This window comes from Eucalyptus grandis, chromosome 1 (genome assembly GCF_016545825.1).
Source record: "Eucalyptus grandis isolate ANBG69807.140 chromosome 1, ASM1654582v1, whole genome shotgun sequence".
NCBI lineage: Eukaryota > Viridiplantae > Streptophyta > Magnoliopsida > Myrtales > Myrtaceae > Eucalyptus > Eucalyptus grandis.
Genome location: NC_052612.1, coordinates 39,828,121 through 39,837,215, shown reverse-complemented (window position 1 = coordinate 39,837,215; position 9,095 = coordinate 39,828,121). Strand labels below are relative to the sequence as shown.

The following is a 9,095-nucleotide window of genomic DNA, read 5'->3' as shown; positions in this document are numbered from 1 at the left end:
GAAAGGTGTTTAAAAATATTACCCGCCGGGCTTCGACCCCTCGGAGCTGCCTAGGTTGGGGAGGCCCAAAAGTCAGCAGATTAAGGTTTGGATGATGCTTTTGATGAGCATCGGATGCAACACCTGCGGGAATTAAATCTACAAGGGGACCAAGTTCAATTCCAGGAAGGAGGTCATCATAAGCAAGACGTATTTGGGGATTCTGATATTCAGATTTTACTTCAAATGCACCAACTGCTCTGCTGAGCTCACGATCAAAACCGATTCGCAGAATTCGGTTTACATTGTAGAGTTAGGAGTGATAAGAAATTTTGAGCCCCGGCGTAAGCAGGATGAGGTAATGGAGAATGAGAAAAGGAGGAGGGAGGCCAAAGAGATGGGTGATGCGATGAAGTGCTTGGAGAATAAGACACATGATTTCAATGAAGTCTAGACATGCGACTGTGGATGTAGATGCAATATTGGAGTTTCTACAAGGTACATCTGCACAAAGGAAGATAAGCTGGAGGAAGAGGATGAAGTGCTTCTCAAATCAATTGTACTCCATACATCCAAAGATTTTGCTCGTAGGATCGAACATGAAGATTTTATGGACGAGGAAGAGTTGACTCGACCTGCTACTAGTAAATAAATGATGAATCAGTGAGCAGTACTCTCAGAAAGAGGAAACTTTCTGAGAAATTTTCAGACAAGCCAACTGATTCATTGACGACAGCTACTTCCTCTGTGCCAATTGTTGTGGTAAAGAAAGTTGCTCCAAGTGTGAGCATTGGCCTACGGTCACTACTTCAAACTATGGAAGTGGTGATGATGATTGGAATATGGTTTAGTCACAAATGGTATTATGCAATATCTCACTGTATTAGGAGAAAACTTTTCAATTCTATCTCAATTGTAATTTTTGACTGAAAGGAAATACATGCGAAGTATTTTTTGATGGAATTTTTTTTTGTCCAATCCAAAAGTTTTAGCAGTTAGATAATTGTGTAGTCTAAGATCTAAATATTTTAACACTATTCCCTCATACGTAGTGTGGACTTAGGCCTAATTGGGGAGGCAAATAGAGGGTTTGGAAAGATTTGAACTCGCTTTGATACCATATAGAAAGTCTAATGCAAAAATTTATAATATTAGATGAAATCTAAGATGTACCAATGACTTGAGCATAAAAAGCCAAAAATTTGTTGATAGTAAATTCTAAAAATATTCCAACAATGTGTATGTGAAAATGCAAAGATGAATATGAGTACGTGCTGGAGCTGGATGCATCAAATAAACGCATCCGGGAATATTTCGCACTTGTCCTAAGAATGCAACTAATTTCCTATAGCTGAGGTCAAAGAGCTGAGGAAATGGTATTTTGATTTCCCTGGTCCTATGAAAAGTTCTAGTCCCATCTAGAGTTGGAAAGATTTTCGACTTGATAAATAAGTTGGTATTTTTCTCTAATTGTCAACATCAAACACTCCTTTTAGAACTCGACGGGTGTGTTCTTGGTTGCCTCGGCTTGGGAGACCATAAGGCGGAAGAATGAGAGAGTCAGCTGGCATCGGTTCATCTGGAGCAATGCTATCCTGCCTCGATACCAACTTAACCTTTGGCTCATCACCAAGCGAAGGCTGCCTACATAGTCTCTTCTCATGTCTCATGGTAGGATTGACGCTGCTTCCTGCCCTTTTTGCAACGAGGTGCTTGATTCTATCGATCACCTCTTTTTTGGATGTCGCATTACTTTGAGTATTACTTTCTTTTGGGCTGCCAGTGCAATCTTCCTTGGACCAGTAGGACTTGGGAGGAGACTCTTAGTTGGGTTATCTCTCTGCTCTCGGGAAAGGAATTCTACAAAAGTATTGCCTGTTTTTCCTTTGGTGCGCTCTGTCACATCATTTGGAAGAACATGAACAATATTATTTTCAGGGGGGAGCCACTTTCTCTTCCGGTCATAAAGAGGCATCTCCTCAAGGTCGTTAAAGATAGGCTGCTACCTTCAAAGACGTAGAGGACTCCTACAGAAATAGGAGGATTCAGCGCTCGTGGGAGTTGGACCCCTGTATCTTCTCTTCCGCTGATTGTGGGCCGACTAGCTAGGCGTCTTGTTCTAGGTCGTCCTAGGTGTCGGTCTGCTTTTTGCTTTTTGGCCGTTCTTGGCTGCCTCTTGGTTTTTTCCTCGGCTTCCTTCCACTCATAATGGGCATGTCCATCTTGAGTGTAATTTTTTGAAGCCGTTGGGTTGTACAGTTTGACCTTTTCCTAATATATCACTTACTTTCACCAAAAAAAAAAAAAAAAAAACTCCTTTTAAAGTGTTCAGCTCAACTGGTTTTATGTTATGTCATTTATAGATGGAAGTAGAGCAGAGGACTTTTGGGGTGTTTATGCAACTGAATGGTGCTGTTGCACAATGTTACTTGCCTTACAGACTGTACTGTTGCACACTGTTTATACATCATGGCCCTTTCAATCTGTTGTATTGTCTTATCTCGTCCTGCCATCTCTCTCTCTCTCTCTCTATATATATATGGTGATCATGGCCGTAACAGGCAGGTTTTGCATCTCTGCGCACGCTGATGATGCAATTCTGGCTTGTGTCGCAGATTCTTTGTCAGAGGATGTAAAACAAGTTGGGAATCTAGCTGCTAGATATAGAATCTGATACCTTGCTTTAATGTCGAAGATAAGGAAACAAAGGTAGGTATTGGTTTGGCAACTTGATCCATATTTTATTCTGAAGCAGGCCAGATTACCCATGTACAATATACCCACCTTAGATTGATTATCGTTCTGAGTCACAATGCATATTCTGGAGATGCAATTTTTGTGGATATTCATTTAAAAATGTATTTTTATTAATTTATTGTTGATGCAGCAAGTCTTATCACCAAAGTAGCAACAATACATCAAAAGTGCAGGGAATGGTACTGCCTTGTAGCTCGCAGCAGCCGGAAAGTAAGCAACGCCAAAGCGGGCAGATCCAAAGTGTAATTAGTGGAAGCTTGATAAAAAGTCTGGCGGTCTTGGATGAATTCAAGTATGGATTTCCATCGAATGGCTTGTATGTCACCTCAAATGAGTGGTGGGGAAGTGGCAGTCCAGGAGATTTTGAGTACATAGATGCAACTGAAACTGGTAGAGAATGCAGACCGAAGTAGCGACAATGTGGCAGATGATGGATCCAATGTTGAAAAGAAAATGAAGGTGAGAAAGAGACCAGTGATGCCACTCTCTGGGGTGCTAGTTTAACAACGGCTATAAGAAAAAGAGCCCTTGAAGAAGGAAGGGAGGCACTCAAGCTGGGTGTTTTTATGAGCCACCATGCTCATAATATAGGCAAGGAAGAGAAATCAGTGATGCTCAATATTTTTTGATGTTCACTGCCAAAGGGATGGATCAATGATTAAGTTTAATATGAGGGATACTCAAAAACTGTAATGTAAGTGATTGACTTCTTAATTACTGCAGTTGGACATAATGCTCGAAAGAAATGTTGCTCATTTCTCTCTAATTCTGACTCTCAAGTGTTGAGGTACTCCATTCAGTATTATATTCTTTTTATCCGTCTGTTGCTTCTGTTGGTATTTTCATTTGTTGAGCAGCAAGAAAAGAAGATTGATTTGCTGGAATGGGATTTACATTTCTCAATCCTCATAAGACGACATCTCCTCCTAAGATTGGCATGTTCGCAGTTCGCACGGCTCAAAGGTGTGCTCGAGCTGATCCGGAGACCTCTGGCAAGAACCGCGAGCTCGAGGTCATCCATGCGAGGTGGGCCATGCTCAGCGTCCTTGGGTGCATCTTCCCCGAGCGCTTGTCCTGCAATGGGGTCAAGTTTGGGGAGGCGGTTTGGTTTAAGGCTGGTGTACAGATATTCAGTGAGGGCGGGTTGGACTATTTGGGGAACACGAGCCTGATCGATGCACAACATCTTGGCCATCTAGGCCACGTAGGTAATCCTAATGGGTGCAGTGGAAGGATACAGGTTCCATTGGGGCCCACTCGAAGAGTTGACCGACCGATTTACCTGCAACTTCGATCCGTTGGGCCTCACGGATGGAGGCTTTCGCAGGGCTGAAGGTGAAGGAGATAAACAAATGTGAGGTCGGCCATGTTCTCCATGTCTGGGTTCTTCATCCAGGCCATTGTGATAGCGAAAGGCCCATTGGAGAACCTGGCTGATCACCTTGCTGACCCTGCCAACAACAATGCCTGGGCTTGCGCCACCGACTTTGTGCCCGGAAAGTGAAGTGCGCGATGGATTATCACAGTGCAGATGCGTGGGATTTGGAGTGATCGATTTTGAGATAGTTCTTGCAAATCTAAGTGATTAGTGGCCAAAATCTTTAATTCCCTTGGCAATAGTTTGACTCTTGAAACTTTGAGAATGGAATCGGATTTATTGATACTGTTTGAGAAAGTATCCATTCCCATAGAAATGGTAAATCTAAAGGATGATGGGTACTTGCAATATGAGTGTGATTACAACGACAAGGAATGAGTGCACTAACTTTCATGTTTGCTTGTCACTTGACTTCCCTCCTTCAATCTCCTTTGGAAGGGCATAATTCTTCTGCTAGCACAGGTCGGATTGTGTTTCCCTTGTTAGTATGTAGAAGGACATAAGTTTCTCCGCACTCCTCGCGGATGATCAGTTTTGAGAATTTACCTTCTCAGCTCCTTTCTATGGGACTCATTTCCCTCCTGAGCTAGAAGACAGCATGTCTTCTGTTTTGTTCAGAAGAGTAATTGAAGAACATCAATTAATTTTAGACTATCAACGTACGTGGAATGTGAGAAAAGTTTCTCGTAAGCGTGATGTATGCGTGTAAAGTGCATGTCTTGTTGGAATAGCCTCCTCATTTTAAAAGCACCGTGGATGATCTAATTGTTCAAAGAACCCGGTGTACTTAAGCTTGATGTATGCGTGTAAAGAGCATGTCTTGTTGGAATAGCTTTCTCATATTTAAAGCACTGGGGATGATCTAATTGTTCAAATAATCCGGTGTGCTTAAACTGAGCCTCATGTTTTGGCATGAAATTGAATATTGGCTCGAGGAAGCACTTTGGTCTTATCTTTTAGGTTGGCCGAGTCTAACAGCAACCTAAGCTTGCTTGTAATTATTAATCTGCTATTGTGAAAGTTTTTCATGGAATAGGCATGCTTGTCTTTCTCGTTTAAGGTTTGAGTTTTAATCACCACACCTGTGTAATCTCTTAGACTCAGAGATCATGATAATAGCTTTTATATGGTCTTTTTTTGTTTTGATCATTTCTAGTTTTTGAAGATACAGTAAGAGAAGACAATGGTGAAAAATTAAGATCATGCCTCCATGTCTTCCATGTTCTTGCTAATTGATGAGATTGATCTGTGAAAGAGAGAGATCATGATAAGAGCTTTTATATGGTCTTTTGTTTTGATCGTTTCTAGTTTTTGAAGATACAGCAAGAGAAGACAATGGTGAAAAATTAAGATCATGCCTCCATGTCCTTCATGTTTTTGCTAATTGATGAGATTGATTATTGGAACCTTTTAAAATGTGTAAAACAACCTGTCTCCTATTATCCTAAAACTATTTCCTGACTTCAATCTTATTTAGAGAATGGGACTATGGACTGATGGTACTCGTGGAACTATGTAAAAGCTACTGGACAAAAGCAATTTGACTGTATCAAGTATCATGGCCCAGTCGCGCATGTATGACTTTCATGCACTTTTCACATTACCTATATCCCGCTTCTCCTATGATATGAACCATTACTAGATCATTTTGTATAAACTAAAATGGGGCATTTGCTCTTGGTTGATGGAAAGTAATAGGCTGCTATAGGCAATTAAAGAAGCCTTCCGTGAACTGTATGATATGAGACGCGAGGGATGCATGCTAGCTTCACAAGCACGGCAAGGCCTGCTAGATTGGTGAAGGCACTGTAGCTACTCTAACACAGTTGGAGATGGAAGACCTCTTGCATTGGAGGAACATGCCTTCAGCTTGGTAATTGCTCGTGTTCCAATTGAAGAGGAATAGAACATTTTCCCCCTCTGGGGAATACAATGGCTCGATAGTTGAGGCATTGTGCAACAGACGAATGAGGACAGTCTGTCCTCGGATATTTGGCTGGCTTTGCATGTGGTTTGCAGATTGGAGAAAGAACAGCAAGGTTGCCACAAAGAACTCGCAGGGTCACCTTCGATTATTGTGTTGTAATTTTTGTGCCCAACATGTAAACCTGGACCAGAAACGGAGGGAAAAGCAAACAACGCGGAATCCGAGTAGATAATGTGATTAGCGAGATTATGGTGATCGTAATATAAATCGAGCATTGTACCAACAACTCTACAGCGTTGGAAAATGCAGTCTTTGGTTCGTAATGGCATTTCCAATACCAAAAAATTGTTGGCTTCTCTGGAAGACGGGAGGTTTCGACTTGCATTTCATCTTCAAGCTACGCTAGCAACCAAATTCAGTAGTAGTGCAACATGCTTGGGGTGAGCAATTAGATTGATTCAACTCGAGAATTGGCCTTAACTGGTTAGGTGTTAGGTTCAATCGAGAATTGGCCTTGACTGGTTCGGTTTCAAGTTCCATTCTTTAAATAGGCCAGTTGTACATGGAAACCCAGAATTGCAAGGTCTGTTATGGGGAAGAACCTAGAATTAAACTGGTTTACCTTATTTCTAAGTAATTATACTCCTTTTTAAGATAGAAAATATTTATTGAAATTGAATACGGTTGACATTTTATCATCCAACAGAAAGAATCATATTCATGCTTGGGACATGCATATTGTATGTATAATAAAATGAGAGAAAAAATGCCTTGGCCAATTCCCGACTAGACTCTGAAACTAGCTGGTCGATTCTAAGCCTGTTTTAGGGTCAAGAGAGACGATTTCGGGGGTCAAAAATTGAAAACCAACCCAGATAAGATAGTTTCTAGGGCATTCATATAAAAACTAATCACCTAACGACATGCATAGGAGATATTTAGTTTTGGTTCTCTGATTGGCAAACGCTACCACATGCAACGACGTGAGGGTGCGCTTCTCGTCTATGAAGAACCGACACTTTCCAAGAGCCTTCGTGTCGTGTCGGACACTTCGACATGTGTCCGACACTCTCTGACACTTGGTCAACGCGTATCAGAAAATCTGACAACTGGTCAACTTTCTCAACACTCTTTGACACTCGAGTTGGAATTCTGACATATGAGTTTTCGACACGTGATTTCAATATCGAGATTAATTTTAAAAATTCAATAAATGAGATGTCAATGTGTGTGTGTGAAAAAATAAAATACAATAATGAAAATAATAAATGGAGAAAGAAGAAAAATCTAGTTTTCTCCTCTTCTGACTCCTATTTCCCGTAATACACAATTTACTCCTTAAGTTTTCTTTCTCCTCTTCCAATATATCTAACACGCGAGTCCAGAATATGGATCGCTTGTTTTTTCTCCAAGTTTTATGAATTATTGAAATAGAGTTGAATTTGTCAAATTAAAACAATGAATGATATTAATAAATGACGGATTAATGTTTTTAGTATATATTCATTAAAGGCTTATTTATTTATTTATTTATTTATGAATTTGATTGAAATAATCATAAAAATTATAATTATATAAAAATATATATTTAATATATAACGTGTCCCAACGTGTCGGAATTTTCTGACTTTTCAAAAACGACATGTTAGCGTGTCGTGTCGTGTCGTGTCACGTCTCACGTGTCAGTGTCGGTGCTACTTAGCTTCTCGTTATGATGTGGATGTAAAACATGGGCCCATGAAGCTTAGACCCATGTATTTAATGGACAAAGTCAGCCCATATTCATTGATTCTTCCACACTTATCTCACATGAAGTCAAGGCAGTAGACAGAAGAAGCAAAAGAAGAAGAACGAGAAGCTCGACCTTGAAGAAGGAAATAAGGGGAAGAAGAAAAAAGAAGGAATTTTTTTCATGCATAGCTAATTTGGACACCTCGACTAGCCAAATCAATTGCAAATCGCTACACTTGGTAAGTATTCAAGCCGATCATCATCTAATTGAAGTAATTTTGGAAGTTATGGCACAAATTTGGAGTTATGTAAATTTGAACTACGAGGTTCGATTAAGGAGTATTTGGAGCTATGATTTTCATGAAAATAGTAGTCTAGGGCGTTGTGAAGCATTGGGGTTAGACGAAACTTGATTTTGAAGTATGGTTTGTTTGGACAGAAATTTCCAAGTTTTGCGTGCAAGTTATACGTAACAGATAATATGTGTTATGGCAAAAGACAAACATATGCCATAAATGAGGTTCTTCGTAGCGCTTAGGAGTCAATACATTGAACAATTGAACGTGGTTAGTCAAGTTGTTCATCGGAGTTGTGTATTACTCGGTTTTTAATATCGGTTTTCGAATAATTGATAGGATTGTAAGTGCGTCGGCTTAAGTAACCACCATAGGTTGATTTTGGGCTTTTCTCAAGTGAGTAATACCATATCTTCTTTGAGTTTGTAAACTCATATTTCAAAAGTGAAATGGTTTAGTTATGTTATGAGTTAAGCACGAGCATATTCCTTGCATAAATTTAATTGAGCATTTACTACCATTTGTGTTTTAGATGTGTAAATGTTATCTTTTGACTATAGTTTAAACTGATTGCTTGCAAATGGGTTTATGAAACATTTTAGGAAAGACTCACGAGAAGTTCTTGATTTTAAATATGGTTTATGAAATGTTATATACTGATTCGTCAATTGGTTTATGAAATGGATTGTGGTATATATATATAATCAATGGTGAAAAGTTATGATTTAATAGAGATTAATCAATGGACTTGACCATTGACATTTGAATTGTGATGGTGAAAAGTTGTGATTTGGTTATTAAACTTGAGTTGGAGATGGTTTCTAATTTTGATTGTGGATTTCTAGAGATTGAGGCTGATAGATTATGCTTAATGTCTTTATAAAACCGTTGAGGAGTGTGCGGGTTTGCATATACTAGTTGTGGATATGCACATACTAGTCTAGGATATTTTTGTGGGCCGAGCTTCTAGCTTATAATAGGTGAAGACCTAATCAATAGAGGAATCTTGGTTGCCTTATCACGGGGT

The 9,095-nt window shown here is 39.7% G+C and overlaps 2 pseudogenes; both read left to right on the top strand.

Moving 5' to 3' along the window:
* The first annotated feature begins 16 nt into the window (after positions 1-16).
* LOC120286702 lies at positions 17-1,169 on the top strand (annotated as a pseudogene).
* A 1,359-nt stretch (positions 1,170-2,528) lies between these two features.
* Positions 2,529-4,385, top strand: LOC104442005 (annotated as a pseudogene).
* The last annotated feature ends 4,710 nt before the right edge of the window (positions 4,386-9,095 follow it).